Below are 17,846 nucleotides of genomic sequence, written 5' to 3'. Positions count from 1 at the left end.
GGCTGCCCCCGCCTCCTCATAATGTCTACATTCTACCTAAGTGGAAGAGAGGAGGAGGAGGGGGAGAGCATGTTCCTTTCCTATAGAGCAAGAGTCTAAAAACTATGGCCTGCAGGCCAACCACCTGTTTCTGTAAATGAAGTTTTACTGGAACACAGTCACACCCATTCATTCACATATGCTTTATGACCACTTTCACACTACAAAGCAGGTTTGTGTAGTTGCAGCAGAAACTGGATGACCCACAGAGCCTAAACCTTTTACCATGGGGAATATTCACAAAAAATGATGCCCACTCCCATTCTATAATTATGCAAGAGGTTCACACAAGGAAAAGCTGGGTGAAGGTGAGAGGGGCAAACTAGCAGCTCTGCAGACAGTCTGAGATCAGACAGGGACACTCTCTCCTATTTTTCCCAATTCTTCTGTAAATCTAAAACTCAAATTAAAAATAAAAGATTTTTCAGGGAACCTGGCTGGCTCAATTGGAAGAACATGTGACTCCTGATCTCAGGGTTGTGAGTTTGAGCCCCACATTGGGTATAAAGATTACTTAAAAATAAAATCTTAAAATAAATAAAATATTTTTCAAAAGATATTATTAAAGGGGCGCCTGGGTGGCTCAGTCGGTTAAGCTTCTGCCTTCAGCTCGGGTCATGATCCCAGGGTCCTGGGATTGAGCCCTGCATTGGGCTGCCTGCTCAATGGGGAGCCTGCTTCTCCCTCTCCCTCTGCCTGCCTGCCTGTCTGCCTACTTGTGAGCTCTCTCTCTCTCTCTCTGTCAAATAAATAAATAAAAATCTTTAAAAAAAAAAGGTATCATTAAGTGAAACACAGAGCTGGAGGTCACTGGAACACATATAACAGACAGAGGACCCATATCCAAAATATATACAAAATACAAATTAATGAGAAAAAGACAACACTGTAGAAAAATAAGCAGAAGAATTTGACCAGGAACTTCCAGAAGAATTATTCAAATGGCCAATAAGGATGAAAAGCATGCACTATCATTAATAATTAGGGAAATGCATATTAAAACCACAAGAAGATGCCACTATACACTCATCAATTGGCAAAAATTTGTCTCATAATACCAACTGTTGGTGAGTATATGGATCAAGGGGAACTCTCATTCCCTGCTATAATTTGGTATAACCACTTAAGAAAACAGCTTGGCATCATCTACCAAAGATATGTGTACCAAATGGTCTAGCAATTCCGCTTCCAGATATATACGCTTGAGAAATGTGAGCACATGTGCCCTAGATACATACACAAAAATGTTCATAGAGCTTTGTCTGTAATGACAAAAACTGAAACCATCCTATGTGCTCATCTATCAAGAGTAAAGACTTTTGCAAATACTACATGAATAAAACAACATCAGCAGGAATGGCGTAGTAAGGACCTCTAAAATCCCTCTCCTTTATAAATACAATGAGAACACTGGAAAAAATGGTCAAAATCAATGCTTTGAAACTGATCCCAGTTCTAGATCCCAGATTCTTGGGATCTAGAAGGCCACATATACATGTAGGGCTACACACATGCCAAAAATATACCTGAGGAGACTCTAAGCTCTCACTTCTGGCTGCTCATGAGGTTGCGTGGAAAGAGTAAGTGAAGGATAAGGTAAAGCTGCAAACTGCCTTCATGAGCACAGAAGGTGTGCCTGACATGCACATAGAGCCCCTCAGCAAAGGTTGGGAGATTTAATGGTTCCAGGCATTTAATGAAATCTCTGTTTAATCATTAGCTAACCACTAAGCTAACTGATCAGAGACTTCACTGGCCACACGTGACAAAGAACACAGACTTCACAGATTTCATTCATGAGAGTCACTAAACAAACAAACTGCAACAACAACAACAAACAGCAAAAACAAGTCCTGGGGAAGCAGGGATCTGAACTCCAGAGTTGCCACATTAGATTACTTCAAATGTCCAGTTTTCCACAAACATTGTGAGGTATGCAAAGAAATAGGAAAGTATGGTCCACACGTTGGGGGAGGGCGGACATAAAGAGAAACTGTACCTAAGGAAATCAAAACACTGGACTTATGAGACAAAGACTGTGAATCAGTTATTTTAGATATGTTGAAAGAACTAAGGCAAAGTATGAGAACAGGATAAATTCAAAGCAATCCACACCTAGACACATCATAATAAGTGGACAAGAGGCAAACACAAAAAGAAAATCTTGAAAGCAGCAAGAGAGAGATGATCTACCATGTACAAGGACTCCGTGATAAGCTGAACAGCGGACTTCTCATTAGAAACAATGGAGGCCAGAAAGCAGTGGGATGCCCTCAAAAGGCTAAAAAGAAAAATACTGCCAACCAAGAATTCATATGAACAAAATATCCTTCAAAAATGAAAACCAGGGGTGCCTGGGTGGCTCAGTTGGTTCAGCAACTGCCTTCGGCTCAGGTCATGATTCTGGAGTCCTGGGATCGAGTCCCGCATCGGGCTCCCTGCTCAGCGGGGAGTCTGCTTCTCCCTGACCCTCCCCCCTCTCATGTGCTCTCTCTCTCTCATTCTCGCTCTCTCAAATAAATAAATAAATAAAATCTTTAAAAAAATGAAAACCATGGGGGCGCCTGGGTGACTCAGTCGTTAAGCGTCTGCCTTCAGCTCAGGTCATGATCCCAGGATCCTGGGTTCAAGCCCCACATCGGGCTCCCTGCTCCGCAGGAAGCCTGCTTCTCCCTCTCCCACTCCCCCTGCTTCTGTTCTCTCTCTCGCTGTGTCTTTCTCTGTCAAATAAATAAATAAAATCTTTTTTAAAATATTAAAAAAAAAAGAAAACCATGGGTGCAGGACTCACTTCCAGCATGATGTGAGGAGCTCTACTGACCTCCATGGTAAAACTGGTGAAGACTATAAAAACACAACCATTTAAAGCCTCTGAAATGGCCATGAAGGCAAAGAACAAATGAAAAAACACCTATTCAACAAAATCTATGAAAACTCAGTAAGGAAAGCAAGAGTCTGAGGTATTCAAACCAAGACTGCTACCTCCCACCACCATCCTAGCTCGGCAAGGCAGAGACTCCACACCAGGCCACTGCAGCCAAGAACACAGGGCTTCTCTCCCATAATGAAAAGCCCAGGGGAGATGGCTTCACTGGTGAATTCTACCAAACACTAAAGCAGAATTAATACCGATTTTTCAGTAACTCTTCTCAAAAACAGAAGAGGAAGGAACACATCCCAACCCATTTTATGAGGCCAGTGTTACCCTAACAACAAAACTAGACAAAGACATCACAAGAGAAGAAAACTACAGACCAATATATTTTATGAATATGGACGCAAATGTTCTCAGCAACATATCAGCAAACAAAAGCAAGCAACATATAAAAAGAATTATACACCATGATCAAATGGGCTATTTCCCAAGAATGAAAGTTTGGTTTAATATCCAAAAATCAATGAATGAAATAACAGAATAAAAATGAAAGAGAAATCAAGACTTTTCTAGATAAACAAAAACTACGAGAATTTGTCACTAGCATACCTATACTACAAGAAATGCTAAAGGGAATCTTTTGGGCTAAAATGAAATGACACTAGTACTTTGATTCCAGATGAAAAAACTAAGAACACCAATAAAAGTAACCACTTGGGTAAATATAAAAGACAACATAAATGTCCTTTTTGTTCGTAGCTCTTTTTTTCCTCTGATTTAAAAGACAGCTGCATAAAGCAGTAATTGTACATATTAGGTGGATTAAAGTGCAAACGTCTGATGTTCTCTTTGTTTTGGTTTATGTTGTCCTGCATGAATGTTATTCAGAAGTTTAAGGACAATATTGTAGGGATGATATTGTGGGGGCATTCAACTCTTTGATTTCAGCTCAGGTCTTGATCTCGGGGTTGTGAGTTCAAGCCCTGCACTGGGCTCCATGCTGGGTGTGGAGTCTACTTAAAAAAAAAAAAAAAAAGACAATATTGTAGATTTTTAATGTGTTAGTCCTAGAAAAATAAGAAAAAAGCCTTCCTTATATCATTTCTTCCACAAGACAATAACTTTTGTGCGTTTGCACACAGGGGTGGACAAATCTTGTGTGTTTCCCAAGGACAGAAACAGCACCTCCTCTAGGTACTGGATTCTCACCCAAGAGGAGGAGGAGGAGGAGGACGTGATGATGAAGAAGAAAACTGTGACTTGCTCTTAACTAAGTGGTAAATACATCCCTGCTGGGGTGCTAACTAATAACCAATGTGGAAACTGGTAACAGATATGAAGGTATTTTTGTACTTTAAAGAGAGGTCTCCTGAAGACCTGGAATGCATCCACTTTCCAGAAACAGGAAGCTATCCTAATGGAATTGGAGGTGGTCTGATTGATGGTTTGAAGGAGATAGAGCAGGGAATGTTATCTAAGATTCCTAAAGTCACTGTTTATTTACAAATGTCTTACTTAGGAAATAGGTGCTATGCTGAATATCATAGAGATCTAGTTCTCCTCCTTCTTATGAAGACACTGACAAGGAGGACCCCCGCAAGAGAAGCCAGGCTTCCAGACTCCTGAGACAGAGCCAGAACTGCCTCCCAGAGCCTGCCCAACCTCAGTCAAGTTCCTGACTGAGAGAGCTGCTGGCTGGGTGGTACAAGAACACCATCGCCATGACAACCCATCACCAGCCCCAGGTAAGGAACAAGGCTTCTTGGGCTGGCTTCTTCATATTGGGCCTATGGACTATGCTTCTCTGGAATGTCTCCAAAACCACCTCTGTCTGCTTCACAAACCACCTGGGCATAAACCTCAGCATGTCGCTGGCCTTGTTTAGCTTAATAGCTATGTTCATTCCTCATCTACTCCATGGTTGGCCCCTCTGGAGAGAAGTTTCCTTAGCTCTCATCAACAATGTCCTGACCCAATACACCATGATGCCCCTATTGTCCTTTACTACTTTAATTTCTCCTTCCTTCTCAGGAAGATCCTTCAGTCTGTGTGGATCCTGGGCAGCCAAGTGGCCATCCTGGTGATGGGGCACCTGGAGACCATGCCATTCTTCATCATTGCCACCATCAAGGTCATGCCCTCCAACTCATTCAGTGCCACTTTGCAGAGCAGTCCATTCTCCTTGGTTGGTATCCTGACTGCCAATTACATGTTTCTTATAAGCAACCAGGGCCTGATGATTGTCTCCTTCCTGCCCATGGCCAGTGCGTCTTCACAGCACAGCTGCGTCAGACAGTGCCTTCAGCTACTTCTTCATGGTCTAGGTGGTCATCCTCCTGACCACCCTATTTCCTGGCCCTGTCCAGGTTAGAGTTCTGCCACTACCACAAGCAGGTGGACCAGAGCAGCAAGGTGGACCATACACAGACAGAGAGGGAGAAATATTCAGCCCTCAGCCCACAGCCTTCCTCCAAGACCCCTCAGCTGGTTCTCAGAAACATCACAGTCCTGGTTCCCATCTACCTACTTTGTCTTCCCTGGCACAGATGAGGTGTCCGCACCGGGTGCACCAGGGTTAGGCCCAGTGTTGAGGGCACCAGCACTGGGGGAAAGTACTTTATTTCTCTGTCCTGTTCCTTGACTTTCTTTTATAAAGACTGAATTTATTTATTTGAGAGACACAGAGATAGCAACGGAGATAGTGAGAGAGAACATGAGTGGGGAGGAAAGGGAGAAGCAGGCTCCCACCTGAGCAGGGAATCTGAGGCAGGGCTCGATCCCAGGACCCTGAGATCACGACCTGAGCTGAAGGCAGACGCTGAACCAACTGAGCCACCCAGGTGCCCCCTATTCCTTGACTTTTCACATCTCTGACTGGTCGGGCCACAACCCCATGGCTATGTGCAACTGGCCGGGGAGAGCCAGCTCAGTGCTTGCTTGAGTGGTGTTCCTGCCATGGATCTTGCTGTGTATGCTGTGATTGTGATGCACACCTACGTGGGGTCTTCCAGCACAAGGGGGAGTTTCTGTGACGCTGGCAACATTCTCTTTCTTAAATTAGGTAGTGGTTACATAGACATTTGTGTTACAATAATTCACTAAATTGGACATTTATGTTTTATGCACTTTTTAATATACAATTCGCGGTAAGAAAAAATTTTTGCATTAAAAAAAAAAGTCTGCATCCCTGAGGGTACACCATACCCATACAAACTTCAGATCTATGCATGGATTACTTATTATACACACTAGATTAACACTGGTCTGTTGAAGCTGCAATAGAAGAGTATTCTATTATTTGCAGCCACATGCATCATAATTATATGTGATCGATATAACCTTGGAGCTCATTCCATAACAGCATTGCTTTGTTCTTTTTAAGAGCTGCATAGGGGCGCCTGGGTAGCTCAGTCGGTTAAGCATCGGACTCTTGATTTCAGCTCAGGTCATGACCTCAGGGTCATGGGACTGAGCCCTGTGTCAGGCTCCAGTGCTCAGCGGAGAGTCTGCTCGACATTCCCTCCCTCTCTCTCCCTCTGCCCCTCTCCAGCTTGTGCACTCTCTCTGTGTGTCTCTCCTTGTCTCTCTAAAATTAAAAAAAAAAAAAAAAAAGAGCTGTTAGTACTGTCACATAGAGGTGTCATTTTTTTTAAAGATTTTATTTATTCATTTGAGAGAGAGTGTGTGCATGAGCACAGGGAGGGGCAGAGGAAGAGGAAGAAGCAGAATCCGATGTGGGAGCCCAATGTGGGGTCAATGCCAGGATCCTGAGCTCACGACCTGAGCCAAAGACAGACGCTTAATCAACTGAGCCACCCAGGCTCCCCAATGTGTTATATTTTTTAAACCAAACCAGTCCCCTGTTGATGAACAATTAGGTTGTTTCCAGGCTTTCACTATTCAGACAATGCTGGTTTGTTATCTGTGTCTGTGCACATTTGGAACACACCTATAAAATAATTTCCTAAGCCTTTAAGTGGTTGATCAAATGAGTCATGGAAAGAATTATATCTATGTTAAGACATTCCCAGCTTGGCTTCTAAGGAGGCTGTAAAAATGTACATTCCCTCCACCAGTAGGTATCACAGTGCCCACTTTCCCCAGCCTTGCCAACACAGGGTCCCATTAAAAACCACACCAAATGACAGTGTGGGACACCAAAACTCAATCTGGCTAGGTGGCTGGGACAGGGATTCCTATTACCTCAGTGTTATAGGTAATTAAACATGGCCAAGGATGAGGGACCTGCTTTTCCAACTTCAGCCTCCTAGGGCTGGATTAACACCTTCTAAGAGTAGACATGGTAACTACTAAATGAGTCATAGCAATTATTATTATCATCCTGACTTCCCATTCCACAAGCTGGAAGCCATTTTTTTCACTTCTGGTGCACACAAGACAAAAATGTTCTATCCTCTCTTGCCCATTCCCTCTGGTCAGTCCTTCTCTACCTCCCACCCTCTTCTCTCCCCTCTCAGATAAGCCTGTCCTTAGAAGCCCCACTCCTCTGTCACAAGGTTACAAGAACAAGGATAATGTGTCCATTTCTATATTGCCTTTTTAGCACATACTCCAACAAGGTCCTGTTACCAGAGGGTACGTATAGCAGTTAAGACCAATCCCACCCCAATATACCTGGGCATTGCTACTAGCTAATTCTCGAACTCCGTCCAATTATTTTTGCTCTCCTGTCTTCATTTGCAAAATGGTAATGCTCGGGGTGCCCGGGTGGCTCAGTCGTTAAGCCCCTGCCTTCGGCTCAGGTCATGAACCCAGGGTCCTGGGCTGGAGCCCCGCATCAGGGTCCCTGCTCCGTGGGAAGTCGGCTTTTCCCTCTCCCACTCCCCCTGCTTACGTTCCCGCTCTCACTGTGTCTCTGTCAAATAAATAAAATCTTAAAAAAAAAAAATGGTAATGCTGATACTACCTACCTCACAGAGTTGTAGTGTAAGTGAAGATAAAAGTCTGCCTGGCAAGTGCTTGTTGATACTATGTTATTACTGCTGCCAACGGAGAGGAACTTGATATAAATTAAAAACCACTGAATCTCGATACTCAATCTTCACAACGATCCCACAGGTTAGTTACCCCATTTTGCAGAAACGGTGAGGGGAATGCCTAATCCTGGCTCTATCAGGGCCTCGCAGAGTGAGCAAGGGTGACGAGCGTTTCTTCATCTGGAAATGGTACATTTCTCACACGGTCGTGGTGGATTAACACAACACAGGAGGACCCTAAACAAACGTGAATATTTCCTCCCCAAATTCCGCACGCCACGCCACGCCACGTCACGCCACGCCACGCCACGCCACGCCACGTCACGCCCCCCGATCGCTCAACGCGCAGTCTCAGATTCCACGCCAGCGTTGCCCCAGCTCGGCGTTCGCGGCGGGGCCAGGCGACGTCAAGGCCCCGCCCGAGCAGACCCGGAAGCAGAATCCCCAGCAGGTTAAAGCTGGAGTCACTGCTAGGGCACCAGCACCAGGGGGCGCGAGAGTCGCCTATGTTGGCTCATGCCTCCCCTGTCACGTCAGCGAGCCAGTCCGGAAATGGAGGGGTTTGCCGTACAAGATGGCTGCTTCCTTTGTGGGTTGTACGGAACACAGAGTTTTTCCCGTTTTGAGAAACGCGATGATCTGAGCGCAGGGAACGCAACGCAGGCTTCTCGTAAAAGATGGCTGCCGCGGAGTTTCCAGGTGTCTGTCTTAACGGGGTAGGTGACCCAAAGCTCAAGATGGCGGCTCCCACTGTGAACGCGGAGACAGCCGGAAAAATGGGAGCGTGCATACGTGCGTCGGGGTGGGGGACCGGCCCCGCCCCCGCCGCAGGTGGGATGGGCCTTGCACGCTCGGTCTTTGTGTGCGGGTGGTCATGGTATTCAATGTGCAAGGATAAAATTTTCAAGGTCAATATTACAGTACTTGTTGCAACAGCTCTGTTCTATACCCATGTGACTACCTGAGCCCTCTTGAAAGCTAGTTATATGGGGGGGAGGGGTGTTGCTTTTTTGATTTGGGGTTTTGTATTGTTTTTTTGAAGGGTTTTTGTTTTTGTCTGTTTTTTGAGGGGAGGAGGGGGAACAGGAGGTGTGGCCTGGCAAACAAAACACTCAAGACCTATTTGTTGAATGAATGAATGCATGCATGCATGCCTTTCTACTATAAACACATATTCTTAGTGACATCTTCTGGTATATCTTCCTGTTTTTAGGGTTATCGTGGAAACAATGGCAGCATTGAACTAGCATTCAAACCAAGTTCTTCCTTAAAATCATCCAGAAATGTGTTTCCAACACTCAAAAAATAAAGTAGTAGCAGTTCCAGAATTGGCATTGATCTTGGGAATCACATATTTCAATGTGAAAGAAGGATCAATCCTCTGTCCTGAAATACTTGACCATTCCTGAGCTTTTGCCAATGTGCTAAGCACTGGACATATGGGCACCTTTACACATACTACTCAGGGTTATTGGATATATTAAATATGGTAATGTAATCGGTGTTTCACCAAGTACCTAATCTGTACTAAATGCTCAATAAATATTAGCAATTACTATTTCGTGGCAACCCCAAGTTGCTTACAGTGCATTTTTGCCTCTGAGACCTTATGGGGGCTTTAAAAATATCCCAGTTGCTATAGGGATTTATTATTATCATTATAGAGGCCACATGGTATGATGGAAAGAATTTAGCTCCTTATTGTGCATGTTTGAGTAAGTGACTTAACCTTTTTCATAGAGTCCCTGTGAAAATAATAGACTATAATAGAATAATAGAATAGAAATAGAATAGAAAATAATAGAATAACAATATGTAAAGGACTTTATGCAAGGCATAGTAGGCACTCAATTAGTGGTCTCTAATTCTGTAGTATTTCAACATCAGAGGTAAGGAACTAATACTGCACTGAGAGGCAAGAGAACTTCTCTGGTCAAGAGACAGAAGCAGGCAGCCACAGGGTGACAGTTACCACAGGAAGCTACAAGGAGAAGTTGGAGGGATGGCAGATCCACTGGCTTCGGTGCCTCAGGCTTCCTGCCTCCATTGGAAAAATTGCAAGGTCTCCACCCCAAGCAGATATGATCTGCGGGCCGTTTGCAAAGATGCCTCTTTGCCAACAGCCACCTGTGCTGTCCCAGCTCACAGTCACCTCTTCGGAGTATTTACAATGCCTCTAAGAGGCACCAGCAACTATTTCTGAGGCTCATTCCTCATACTCTAGTGTTTGTTATGAAGTGCCTATTGCATATGCTTAATTATTTGAGAATTTTTAATTGTGGAAAAGTGCACATGAAATTTCCTATCTTAACTGTTTTTAAGTGTACAGTTTAGAGCAAGGATGGGTACAACAGCAGTGAAGGTTAGTGGGCTCATAGTTGGTTGAATCCTTTTCACAAGGTTGACAACGTCACACTTCAGAACCACATTAGATGCTTAGAATATTAGCTGCTCAAGGTTTGAAAGATATTTTTTTTTAAGGGGCGCCTGGGTGGCTCAGCTGGTTGAGTGTCTGCCGTTGGCTCAGGTCATGATCCCGGGGTCCTGGGATCGAGGCCCACATCGGGCTCCCTGCTCCGCGGGGGGACTGCTTCTCCCTCTCCCATTCCCCCTGCTTGTGTTCCCTCTCTTGCTGTGTCTCTCTCTGTCAAATGAATAAATAAAATCTTTTAAAAAAAAGATATTTTTTAAAAGATTTTAATCTTAAAAAAAGATATTTTTAAAAGATTATTTATTTGACAGAGAGAGACACAGCGAGAGAGGGAACACAAGCAGGGGGAGTGGGAGAGGGAGAAGCAGGCCTTGTGCCGAGCAGGGAGCCCGATGTGGGGCTTGATTCCCAGGACCCTGAGATCATGACCCGAGCTGAAGGCAGACGCTTAACGACTGAGCCACCCAGGCGCCCCGGTTTGAAAAATATTTAACAGTCATCAAATCTAATTTCCCAGTGCTCTGGACATCTTGCCCACCACTTGAGTACCCAGTTTCTGCCTGCATTGCTCAAGGAGCAGGATGCTCTCTAACTCAGGGGACCTGTTCCATTTTTAGAGAGGTCTGGCTATGGGAAAGTATTCATTCATTTGGAGCCAAATTTGATCCCTTACTCTGTTCCTCAGGGATGCACAGAATGTGTTTGTGCCCAATCCATGATAAGCAGTAAGGGACTTTAAAGTATCTACCCTGAACTCTTATGACCTGTTTTTTCCTAGCCCAGATCTTTTGTCCAAGCTCGTGACCTACACATCCCACACTCTCCTGGTTCTCCACATGTGGCTATCCCACAAGTATCTCAGACTCAGCATTTCCAAAGCATGGACTGTTCTCTCCTTCTTCCTTATCCAGAACCCAAGCACAGTGCACATTGCCATTTGTCTCTGGTACAAGTACGAAACAAATGACGGCTTGCTTTTTCTCTTTTGTACAAGAAGTTTAGATTTAAGCAAATGCAGCTACCCCGTGGTGCCAACAAGGACCCAGACTCCTTTTGTGTTTTGACAGGAAACCCATAGTACCTTAGCCAAACAGAGATTTCCTTTTTCTCCTGGATTGAGAAGTTCTGAGAAGGTCAGTCAACCCATGATAGCATCAGAGGCTGAAGCTACTTTTATACTTCTGGTCAGTTATTCGTATCCTGTGTCTTTCATCTTCAGAGGTTTGGCTCCTCTGTCACATCCATGTTTCGGCCAAGGTGAACAGGAAGAGAAAATGGCAACCATACTTGCCAGCTCAGTTGGTCTTTCTTTTATGAACTATTCAGGAAGCTTCACTCAGCGACTGCCATTTCCACCTCATTGCCTAGAACCATGTCACCCGGCCATCTCTAGCTACAGGGAATGCTGAAAAACGTGGTTCTTTAGCTGAGCATGTTGTTGCTCTGAACAAACCAGGGTTGTAAGAACAAAGAGGAGAATATAGATGTGAATAGTAATGTCTGTCACAGTAGAGCTTCATTGAGCAACATGAATCATGTTTCCTAACTGCAGGATTTCTCAGAGCCTTTAAAATTCCAGGGAGAGGTGCGCTTGGGTGGCTCAGATGGTTAAGCGTCTGCCTTCAGCTCAGGTCATGATCCCAGGGTCCTGGGATCGAGTCCCACATCGGGCTCCCTGCTCCTTGGGAGCCTGCTTCTCCCTCTGCTTCTCTCTCTCTCCCTCTGTCTCTCATGAATAAAAAAAAAAAAAAAAAAATCCAGGGAGAGATACTGTACGCATCCACAGAAAAAACTCTTTTTGCAATGGTCATGTCTAAGGAATACTGTTTCATGGTGCATGTTTCAGGAAGCAGGGAACAAGCACAGTCTCTCTCCAATGCTTTCAAAGAAAAATTTTATCTGAACTCAGGGTGGATTTATTAAGGTATTTATGTTACTATAATGTAATAAGAATGACAGATTTAGTGACTTTCATGAAAATTGCATCATTATTCTTTCCATTTCCCAATCCAAAAAGCTTCTGGTCATTTTCAGCATTTTTTCTCTTTCACAGTACTTAGTTTTCTTCCCTGAACTCTTGCAATTGAATCTTCACCCTTAACATTTTTTTAAAGATTTTATTTATTTAGAGCGCATAAGAGTGAGAGAGTGAGAGAGCACAAGCAGGGAGAGCGGCAGAGGGAGCAGCAGAGGGAGCGGGAGAGATCCCAGGACCTAGGGATCATGACCTGAGCTGAAGGCAGATGCCTAACCAAATGAACCACTCAGGCGCCCCTCTGCTTAACATTTTGAAGTATTTTCTTCTAGTGTTTTTTTGTATGCATGGGTATATGTATTTTTATAAATATTGAGATAATATGCGTGTATATATATACATATATATATATATATGCAGCAGCAAGAATGATGTTTGGGTTTGTTTGTTTTTTTTCTTTCTATTCCCCATTCTAAGACTAAGAATACACTGAGATTAATACAAGAGGAAACTTTTTGGTCACTACGGTAGGCTCTGTTGGTTGATATTCCTCCTTTCTTTTGGCTGAGGCACAATGGTTAGAAAGCTCAGAGTTAAGAAATAAATACGGCTACTATGACAGAGATGCAAAATAATAGTTACTTTATTAAGATGAAAATGTGTTAGGGCACCTGGGTGGCTCATTCGATTATGTGTCTGCCTTTGGCTCAGGTCATGATCCCAGGGTGCTGGGATCGAGCCCTACACATGCAGGGAGCCTGCTTCTCCCTCTCCCTCTGCCTGCCACTCCCCCTGCTTGTGTGTGCTCTCTTGCTCTCTCTCTCTCTCTATCTCAAATAAATAAATAAAATCTTTAAAAAAAGATGAAAATGTGTCTCCACATGAAAGTCCAATCTTTTTTTTAAAGATTTTATATATTTATTTGAGAGAGAGAATGAGATAGAGAGAGAGCATGAGAGGGGAGAGGGTCAGAGGGAGAAGCAGACTCCCTGCTGAGCAGGGAGCCCGATGTGGGGCTCGATCCTGGGACTCCAGGATCATGACCTGAGCCGAAGGCAGTCGCTTAACCAACTGAGCCACCCAGGTGCCCATGAAAGTCCACTCTTGACTCCAGTGGCCAAAGCAAGATGGGTCAAAGTCAGAGTAGTGGTGGTCATGGTCCTGGAGGTAGCAAGAAGGATGACGAGGACAAGAAAAAGAAATATGAGCCTTGTGTACCAACTAGAGTGGGGAAAAGAAGGAAACAAAGGGATCAGATACTGCCAGCAAACTGCCACTGGTGACCCTCTCATTCGGTGCCAGTTAAAATTACTGAAGTTAGAAGAGGAAGAATTCATTAGAAATCAGGAATAGATGAAGCCTGTAGGAGACAAGCAAGGGGAGAAAAGATCAAAGGTGAATGATCTGGAGGGGAGCCAGTTCCTACCCAATGTTGGTAGGAACCTTGGAAGAGGTCATTGATGATCAAAGACATGCCACTGTGTCTACATCTGTGGGCTCAGAACATCACATCAGCATTCTTTTCATTTGTAGACAAAAATCTGCTGGAGCCCGGCTGCTCAGTCCTGCTCACCCACAAGTTGCGTGCTGTGATAGGAGTGACATGGATCCCCTGGTCACAGCGATGAAGTTGAAAAGTCCCTCCAGGAGATCTGTGCTGTAATTGGGGGATCGGACATCCAAATCAGGGAATTAAGGAAACTGTGGGTTTCTTCTTGCTCATTCTGAATATTATGGGGAAAAATGGGTATGAAGCCCCCAAAGGAATCATTCTTTATGGCCCACTTGGCACAGGTAAAACCTTACTAGCCAAAGCAATAGCAAACCAAACCTCAGCCACTTTCTTGAGAATAGCTGGCTCTGAATTATTTAGAAGTACCTAGGTGATTGGCCCAAACTTGTACAGGAATTGTTTCAAGTTGCTGAAGAACATCTATCATTCATCATTTTTACTGATGAAATTGATGCTATTGGGACAAAAAATATTACTCAAATCTTGGTGGTGAGAGAGAAATTCAGCAAACAATATTAGAACTGTGGAAGCAGTTGAATGGATTTAATTCAAGGGAAGATGTGCAAGTTAGCATGGCCACAAACCAAGTAAGAAGTTTGGATCCAGCACTTATCAGATCAGGCCACATGGACAGGGAGAGTAAGGTCCCCCTGCCCAGTGAAAGGACAAAGAAGTCTGATTCATGCAAGCAAGATGATGCTGGCTGCTGCTGCTGTAACCCAAATGATTTGATCATGGCTAAAGATGACCTCCATGGTGTTGACATCAAGGCAACCTGTACAGAAGCTAGTCTGATGACCTTGAGAGAACGTAGAATGAAAGTAACAAATGAGGACTTCAAAAAAAAATCTAAAAATGTTTTTATGAAAAACAAGAAGGCACCCTTGAGTGGCTCTGTCTTTAGTGAACTACAGTTGCCTTCAAAGAACTGGTTAGGAGTGTCCCAGCGCCTCAGAGAGATGTGACTGGGGAGATGTCCCAAAGGAATACATATTCCAGTTGACCTTTCTTAGCAAAACATCCTATGTATCTTTAAAAATGTTTTTTATTCAAGTATAATTAACATACAGTGTTATATTAGTTTTAGGACTATGATATAGTGATTCAATAATTCTATACATTACTCAGTGCTCATCATATTAAGTGTACTCTTAATCCTCATACCTATCATCCTTTGTATATTTTAGAACATGATGTGGAGAATGCCCTTTGGGCTGCCTTCATCTTTTGGTCATGTGCAATGCTCTCTTTCAAATAAAGTGTGCTCTTTCTCAGAAAAGGAAAAGTCCAAGCTTTTCCAACAGCTTTTTTTTTTTTTGAAAGTTTTATTTTATTTATTTGAGAGGCAGAGAGACAGAGAACACGCAGTGGGAGGGGCAGAGGGAGAAAGAGGGAAAGAGAGAAGCAGACTCTCTGCCGAGCAGGAAGCCCGATGTGGGGCTCGATCCCAGGACCCAGAGATCATGACCTGAGCAGAAGGCAGATGCCCAACCGACTAGCAACCCAGGTGCCCCTTTTAACAGCTTTGATTCAAGAAATCAAGAGGTACCTAGGTTCCATCAGTCTTAGTGCTTTGTCATCTCTAAGGAGTTGTCATCATCTAAATAGTCTAAAACTGGTTGCCACCACATCCAATTCTAGCCAGTGGAAAGTGGGGAGAGAGAAAAGGAGCTCCTTATACTTAAGGATATGACCTAGAAGTTTTTCACCCATTGGCCACCACTGAGTGCCTTTATTCTGAGCATCTGTGTATTCAGGTAAAAATTTGAGGATCCTGTTACAGTAAGAGGGAGGCCAAGATCTTTGCCTTCCTAAAGTTTATATTCTCTTTGGGGGACACGAGGAAAAAACAAATAACATGTTAGGCAATGACAAATGCTAATAAGAAAAAAAAGCAGGGTAATGGGATAGAGATGAAGATGGCACTTTAGATAAGGTGCTCAGGAAAGACCTCATTGAGAAGGGGATGAATAATCAGAGATATGAAGGCAGTGTGCTTCTGAAAGAAGGAATAGCAAGTATAAATGCTTTGAGTTGGGAATGTGTTTGGCATGTTTGAGAAATAGCATGGTGTGGGCAGGGTCCTAGAATTTGTTGAAATCAGAAAAGTGTAAACCAGATCATGTAGAGCCCTACAGGCTAGGGTATTTTTTTTTTTGAAAGATTTTATTTATTTATTTGAGAGAGAGGGTGAGAGAGCACAAGCAAGGAGAGCGGCAGAGGGAGAGGGAGAAGCAGGCTCCCCGCTGAGCAGGGAGCCCGATGCGGGACTCCATCCCAGGACCCTGGGGTCATGACCTGAGCCGAAGGCAGACGCTTAACTGAGCCACCCAGGCGCCCCTGGGTTTATATTTTTTGAAGATCGCTAATTTAACAAGTTATAAAATCTACATACTGTGGATCAAAGACTTAAATATAAGAGGTAAAACGATAAAACTTTTAAGAGAAAGCAGTGCAAAAGGTTTTAGCAATGGATTCAATGATGATTTTGTGGATATGAAACAAAAGGCATAGACAACAAATGATGGGACCTCATCAAAATTTAAACATCGAATTACCATATGATTCAGCAATTCCACTTATGGATATATTTCCGAAGAATTGAATGCAGGTATTCAAACACTTCTTTGTACACCAATGTTCATAGCAGTATTATTCACAAGAGCCAAAAGGTGTCCCAAATGATGGACCCAAATGTCCATCAGTGAATGAATAGATAAACAAAATTTAGTGTATGCATACAATATTATAGAATATAACTCATCCTTAAAAAGGAAGGAAATTCTAACACATGCTACAACACTGATGAACCTTGAGGGAAGTACACTAAGCAAAATAAGCCAAAAGGATGAACGAACAAATATTGCATGTGTTGGGAGGAAGAATTTATATTCTACCCTTCTAGGTTCTTTGGCCGGTAAATTGATATAAAAGATTGACAGGAGGGGCACCTGGGTGGCTCAGTGGGTTAAGCATCTGCCTTCAGCTCAGGTCGTGACCCCAGGGCGCTGGGATTGAGTCCCGCATTGGGCTCCGTGCTCAGCGGGGAGCCTGCTTCTCCCTCTCCCTCTGCCTGCCTGTCTGCCTACTTGTGATCTCTCTCTCTCTATCAAATAAATAAAATCCTTAAAAAAAAGACAGATTAACAGGAGAAAAACATTCAATTACATACATACAGAAGTCCCATCAGAATTTGAGACCCAAAGACAAGCCCATCAGTTGAGGTTTTTATGCCATCCTGAACTAAGGAATGTGATAGGGGCCTGAGACTTCAAAGGGAAGGAGGGTGACGGGACAGTAAGAAGAATAAATGTTTGGTAGTTAGATGTTTGCCCTGCCATATAGACAGGTCTTTCAAATAGAAGTTGATCTCTGGTTATGGCTCTCTTTCTGGGCCAGCTCGCCTATCTAAATTCTTTTAGGTGATTTGGGGGAAATAAAAGTTTTTCTTGAGTCTACCTTCAACTCAAAATAACCCACAAGCCAAAATGGCATATTTTGGAGTCACATAGTTTGCCCCTCCCCTCAGTCCCACCTTGGAAACTTCTCCAAGAAGTTTCACAATCCTGAAATTGAGTTGGTAGATTGCTCCTTTTCACATTGAACCAGTCTCTTAATACTGAGAATAGGTCAATTCAGTTAAACAGTTGTATCTCATTTCAGGAGGTGGTGATTCAGGTGGGCTCCCAAAGTTAGGGCTATGGTACAAGAGGCATTTCTATGGAAACAAAAGAAAAACAAGGATTAAGGATTGGAGCAGATTATAATCCCTGTTTCTGGGCGCCTGGGTGGCTCAGTCGGTTAAGCGCCTGCCTTCGGCTCAGGTCATGATCCCGGAGTCTCGGGATCGAGTCCCACATCGGGCTCCCTGCTCAGCGGGGAGCCTGCTTCTCCCCCTAACCCTACCCCCTCTCATGTACTCTCTCTCTCTCTCTCTCTCATTCTCTCTCTCTCAAATAAATAAATAAAATCTTTAAAAGAAAATCCCTGTTTCTGAGTTCCGAAGGCAGTGAGAC

General features: G+C 43.7%; 1 pseudogene; it reads left to right on the top strand.

Moving 5' to 3' along the window:
• Window positions 1–13,444: 13,444 nt before the first annotated feature.
• LOC113917638 lies at window positions 13,445–15,098 on the top strand (annotated as a pseudogene).
• The last annotated feature ends 2,748 nt before the right edge of the window (window positions 15,099–17,846 follow it).

Source organism: Zalophus californianus, chromosome 1 (genome assembly GCF_009762305.2).
Source record: "Zalophus californianus isolate mZalCal1 chromosome 1, mZalCal1.pri.v2, whole genome shotgun sequence".
NCBI classification, from domain to species: domain Eukaryota; kingdom Metazoa; phylum Chordata; class Mammalia; order Carnivora; family Otariidae; genus Zalophus; species Zalophus californianus.
Note: the sequence above shows the minus strand (reverse complement) of the source record. Positions and strands in the feature narration are given on the sequence as shown.